Source organism: Cherax quadricarinatus, chromosome 8, assembly GCF_038502225.1.
Source record: "Cherax quadricarinatus isolate ZL_2023a chromosome 8, ASM3850222v1, whole genome shotgun sequence".
In the NCBI taxonomy this organism is placed as follows: Eukaryota; Metazoa; Arthropoda; class Malacostraca; order Decapoda; family Parastacidae; genus Cherax; species Cherax quadricarinatus.
In genome coordinates, this window is record NC_091299.1 from 17,555,007 (window position 1) to 17,561,757 (window position 6,751).

The following is a 6,751-nucleotide window of genomic DNA, read 5'->3' on the forward strand; positions in this document are numbered from 1 at the left end:
AGGTGAATCATAGAATTGATGAGGGGTGCACTTAGGAGTCTGTGGAGACAAAGATCTATGTCCGTGGAAGCAAAGAGGGGAATGTATGAGAGTATAGTTGTACCAATACTCTTGTATGGGTGTGAAGCATGGATGATGAATGTTGCAACAAGGAGGAGGCTGGAGGCAGTGGAGATGTCATGTCTGAGGGCAATGTGTGATGTGAATATAATGCAAAGAATTCGTAGTTTGGAAGTTAAGAGAAGGTGTGGGATAACCAAAACTATTATCCAGAGGGCTGAGGAATGGTTGTTGAGATGGTTCGGACATGTAGAGAGAGTAGAACGAAACAGAATGACTTCGAGAAGGCAGGGTAGGGGTCGGCCTAGGAAAGGTTGGAGGGAGGGGATAAAGGAGGCTTTGTGTGAGAGAGGCTTGGACTTTTAGCAAGCATGCGTTTTTAATACTTGACGTGCTGTTGGAGTGTGAGCAAAGTAACATTTATGAAGGGATTCAGAGAAACAAGCAGACCGGACTTGAGTCCTGGAGATGGGAAGTACAGTGTCTACACTCTGAAGGAGGCGTGTTACTGTTGCAGTTTTATAACTGTAGTGTAAAGCACCCTTCTGGCAAGACAGTGATGGGGTGAACGATGATGAATTTTTTTCTTTATCGGGCCACCCTGCCTTGATGGAAATCGGCTGATGTGTTAATAATAATAATAATAATAATATATATATACAGTATATATATACAGTAGACCGTCATTTAACACGGTAGTTGCGTGCCTGAAAACACGGTGTTAGGTAAAAACCGTGTTAGATGAACTGAAGAACTTATGGGAAAAAAGGGTTACATTCCTGAGAGTCCCAAAAGAGCCAAACAACTTTTTTTAGGCCTCCACATCTTACAAAAACAATAGTGAAAATGTAATTATAGTTCATTGTTATGATGTATTATGTTGTTTTTACTGCTTAAGACTACAAATGTAACAGAAATAATAGTATTTCTTACCTTAAATTGTGGGTGCTGGTGTTTGTGGATGATTGTGAAGAGAGTGGAGAGTTATGTTTTGGTCCTACTGGGCTGAGGTGGATGGTAGAGGTTCTGGTACTGAAGTTGATGGTTGTACTGGAGTGTCTAACTTTAAGTCATTCAATCAAGTGATTCAATAAGTTAGTCAAGTGAGTCAGTAAGTCAGTCAAGTGATTTAGTATGTCAGTCAAGTGATTCAGTAAGTCAAGTGATTCAGTAAGTCAGTCAAATGATTCAGTAAGTCAGCCAAATGATTCAGTCAGTCAAGTCATTCAGTAAGTCAATCAAGTCATTCAGTAAGTCAGTCAAGTCGTTCAGTAAGTTAGACAAGTGATTCAGTAAGTCAGTCAAGTCGTTCAGCAAGTCAGTCTGTCAGCATAGTTGCTGATCCCTGTGTTGTATAGCATATCAGTATCATCCATGTGCTTTAGATAGGAGATCCCTAGGCCTGTGACTGTTTGTGTGGCGTCACGGGATGCGCATGTGTACATTCGTACCTCTGCCTCCGTCTCAGTCGGCGTTAGACATCCAGGCTAGGACAGGCAGAGGCTGGGCTCCATCTCCCATCATCACAGTCTGACAATATATCGTTACCATCCAACAAGTGTGTCTACCTTCAACCCTCGATATCTCCATTTAAGAACCCCTACGATAAATGGTGGCAACGGAGGGCCTGTAATTCTGATGATTGCAGCAATTTCTGGAGATAAATTTCGACCAAGCCTGCCATCTTGTGAGTAGGCCTACCGAGAAGGTTAACGCCAGCCAGCTATCTCAGCCAGTTCTCTCGCCCAAGCTCCTACCAGCTTCTACACCATTCACTGGTCAGTCTCTTTGTATTAGTGTTTATCTGCTTATTTGCATCACTCCCGAGGGGTTGACCCGAGTTTGCAAAATAAGCCAGCTTCCAGTCTGTGGTGGGGGTGTCAGAACAACAGAGTCCAGTCCAGCCTAGTCTACTCCATCCAGTTCCTTTGCCTGCCAAGCCAGCTTCCACCCCTGCTGTGCTCATCGTGTGAAGTTATCAAGCTATTCTGTGTGAAGGGTTAGATAAGCCAGCTAGCAACTAACCCAGGTGTCTTACCCCAGTACTCAAGTAAGCCACGTGAGTAGTCTTCATCGCTTGTGATTCAAGCTCCAAGCAATTCTGAGTGCTCTTTTTCATCCTTGTGGTGTTGTGGTATTTCGTGGGTGTATTTTAAGCTAGCCAGCTTAGAATATCTTCGCGGCAGTGTGGCTGTCCTCAGTGAGGCTTACGCCATTCAACCCATAGGCCCAACCACCCACTCACCACGTGTGTCTCACCATTGCCCAGTCTTAGCCCTGTTTACCCACTCACCCAACCTCTGCCAGTGTTTTGGTAAACTACTAAGGGTTGTAGCACCATATTGTAAGGACCACATAGGGGGTCAAGAGCTAGAGTGTGTCTTCGACAGTGGCGCCACCGTTAAAAGCCTCCTGTGTGAAGTCTATCGTCGATGTAAGCGCAATTCTACAGTCACGTGTGCAGAGGACAGCAGCAAGACGACATAAACAATCCTCCAACCTTCCACCATCTACCTCATTCTTCACCAAGTCGTCACAGCGATAATATATATTTTTTTTCATAGAGACATTTGCGAGTGTTGAGACATTTCTTTTGTGTTTCCAGTGATTTTCCTCTTAGTGACATTCAGTGACTCTTGATCAGACTCAGTGTTTATCATATACTGATTGCAATAATTTGATAATCTCCTTAATTCAGTTTTAATTTTCGTGCATTATCTTATGTCTGTTGTGTTGTGTCTTTTTATACACTTGAAGTAAGTACCTAGTGTTTTTCCTTGTTGTGTGTGCAACATATGAGCAGTATAGAACTCGTGTTTACACTTCAGAATCACCTAGTGTTCTCAGTGATTCAGTGGAGTAATTCAGTAATTTATTTAATTGTGTCCTGCATCACAACTCAGTGTTGTCCCAGTTATATATATTTCTTTCATCCCAGCATTTGTGTATTCTTTTTTTTTTTGTTCTCTGTGTTGTTCTTGTGTTCATATTCTTTTCATTTAGCCAGTGTCTAATTTGTCTTATTTCCACAGACAATAGTGCCATTATTTTGTGCAAGTAAGAAATCATTTTTTTACAAAAATTTTCACACATCAAGTTTCATTGCAAGAAAATTCTAGTATTGTGTTTATGTTGATGTGTTGTGTTCTGCATCACTGTAAGTGTTCAAACTTTTTTGTTCTGTGTTTTAGCACCTATTATTTTCCATGTTTCATTGAACAAATTCACTCTTAGTGCAATTTTTAAGTTCTTCTTTTAGAGTAAATTGTTCTTTTGCTTGTTAAGTGTTGTTTAAGTTGTAGTTAAGAGTTAAAGTGTTCAATCAGTTCATTCCTTGATATATTACTTTTCTTGTGTGTGTAATAATTTTTTATTATTGCACATTGACTCATTTTGCAATAATTCTTGTGCAAAGATTGTGTTGCCATTAAAGTTTTTCTTGCAGAGATTTTATGCAGTGTTGCGCAATATTTTTTAATTAGCAATTGTCATTTGCAATATTGCTACAGTTTATTTCAGTGCAGTTTCATATGCTCTGTTCTGTGCATAATATTTTATTCTTTGTGTGCCATTTTATTTTATTTCAGCAAATTGTGTCCCAGTTTGTTTTATTTTGCACAAGCTTTATTGAGTCCATTTTATCATTTTATTGTGTGTTTCCCTGTTGCATTGAAAGTAAAGACAACTCACTGTGCCATTTATTCAATTTAAAGTAAAAGTTGAGCAAATCAGATTTGAGTAAAGTACAAGTTCTCTTGATTTTCAAAGTGTTGTTTGTTCAGATAAGCATTTTCTCTGTGACTGAGTTCTTTGCTTACTGTGTGACCTGTCAATTTTTAGTTACTTATGAAAAATCGTTAAGCATTTTCTTCCCGTTTAAGCTTACTGTGTCATTCTTTCTATTTTTTTGCCTTATGCCCTTCAGTAATTTCACTGAGAAGATGTCCCAGTCACTTTTGAATGTTCACTTAGTGTATCATGCCAGTCAAAGTCAATATGAATCAGTCCACAGTACCAATATTCCCTTACTGACTGAAAGACAATACCTAGCCCTTGAGCAATGTGTTTGTTCTCACAGCTTGTATCTGAGATTTGTTAAAGTGCTGCGAAAAGTGAAGTTCAGATTAAGTTCCTATAGATCCGTGAATTACTTATTAACGTAGCCGAGCGGTCAGGCACTATTAACTCTGTCACTCCCATCTGTGTTCCACCTACACCTTCAGACTTGCAGGATAGTGTTCCGTTGCCTCAAGCGTCCGGGGACACTCAGACTGCCTTGAGTGCACAGCCTATCCCTGCAATGTCTGCTAGTTCGAGTAGTAGTTTCTCCACAGGGGATGCCTTGTCAGAAAACGATTACTTGAAACTAGTAATGCCATCTCTTGTTGATGTGACATGCTGTCTGCAGAAAGACGTCTCTGTTACAGCTAGTGCTCTCGCAAGAGTGTCTGTTGTTGTTCCTAATGTTCCAGATGGTGATCCCATCCTAGTTGACAGTAATCAGTGCATTGTAAGAAGTTATTTCTCGAGTAACTTTCTCGTGTTGCTAACGTTTGTAAGTGTAGTTTCTTTATAGCTGATACCTCGTGTCACTGTGTGCGACTCAGATTGAATATCAGCATTGTTGACCGTGTTCATTTATTTTCTCCTGTGCTTGAGATAGTTTGAGATAGTAGATTCGTTCTCCCTTGCTCATATTGCGTGTTATAGCGTTATTTTTTTCAACCGGGGAGAGTCATCCACTCCTCCGAGTTTGTTCATTCCTCCAGTAAGAAAGAACCGATCCCATGTGTTCTGGTGATTCGATTCCTGCTCCAGGAAGATCTTATTCTTACTGTGAAGCCACCAGCACCCATTAGTGACTTTGTAATGAGCCAAGAATTACTGTATCGAACAGCCGAGTTGGGTACTCCAAGCAGAAGAGTGTACCAGTTAGTAATTCCACAGTCACTAGTGAACGTAGCTCTACAGCTAGTTCATGATGCACCAGGTGTTGCACACCCTGGTATGGATCGTTCTGTGAAACAAGCCAGCATGAAATCTTTTGGCCACGTATGGCAACTGACATTTCCGAGTATGTTAAGAAATGTAGTGTCTGTATGCAACATAAAGGAAATGTCAATGGTCCTAATCCAATCCAAGTGTACCCAACCACTAGCGAAACGTGGGAAAGAGTTGCCCTTGACTTGTTAACCAATTTTAAACGTTCCCTCCAAGGCAACAAACATCTGTATGTTATGGTAGACCATTTCACCAGATATTGTGAATTCCTATTGCAGATAAGACTGCAGAGACAGTAGCTAAAGCGTTTAAAGAACGCATTATCTGCAGACATACCACCCCTAAGTCCTTAGTAACAAATAATGGAGGTGAATTCTGTAATGAGATTCTTGAAAATTTGTGTACTTTATACAAGATCTCTAAATCCACCATTGTTCCTCATCATCCTGCCAGCAATGGGTTAGCCGAACGAACCAATAAGAAAGTATTTGAGGTCCTGAGAGCCACTATCAACCCCAGTAGTGAAACTTGGGATGAAGTCATACCAGATGTCCAATGTGCCATAAATTCTGCTTACAATGCTTCCATAGGTGATACTCCACATTATGCATTGTATGGTGTAGACAAGCGTTTACCCTATGAGTTGTTATATTCCACTCCGAAACCTAATTACAACCCTGATGATTTCGTAGCAACTCGTACCAGCATGGCTCAAAGTGTTTTTAGAAGAATCCGTGAAACACTTCATAAATCAACAGCAGAATTTACTAGAGTAACTAATAGCCGTGCTAAGCCATCAAAAGTCAAAGTAGGTTCAAGAGTAATGCTGACAAATTTCAACAAAACATCCGCAATGCCTAAGCTCGATCAAAAGTTTGTCGGACCTTATCGAGTTGTAGAACATATCTCTGGTAATAAGTATAAAGTTAGAGAAATTAGTACTGGTAAGTACAAAGAATCGCATTTAGATCATATGAAATTAGTATGCGATGTTGATGATATTGCTACCCAGACTAATGTGACAGATGCTGAAAATCCTCTTGACTCTGTACCCTCTACCTCAGATACTCAGATAACCAACCTGAATGTCGTTACTCCTTGCGTACTCGACAAGTAATGAGAAACCCACAAGTATCTTTTGTAGATACTCGTTCAAGTCTCCCTCAGTCAAGGCATGTGTTAGCCATTGCAGAGGAATTCGATCCTCCCAGAGATGATAACCATTCTGCATATGTAAACCTCACCCTCGCAGAATTGGGTTTAAATGTACATAGTCTGTATAACTAGATGTCCGAGATGAAGTAAATTGTCAACTGTTTGTTATTAACTGATTAGTTTTTCAGAAATTTTTTTTTTCCGTATTCATGTTCCCTCCATATTCTGAGAATTTGACAGTAATGATCTGAGTGCGCACCAGATGCCTTTGCTGTTAATTTCACCTTGTATATATATATATATATATATATATATATATATATATATATATATATATATATATATATATATATATATATATATATATATATATATATATATATGTGGCAGGGCTTCACCCCAGGTATGGTGCTAATGTTAAAATTGTGAAAATGATGTATCTTGCTTATATTAGATCATTGGTTGATTATGCTGCGCCACTACTTGCTCTTGTGTCTGACTGGAAGCTTGGAGGGCTGGAAAAACTGCAGAACGA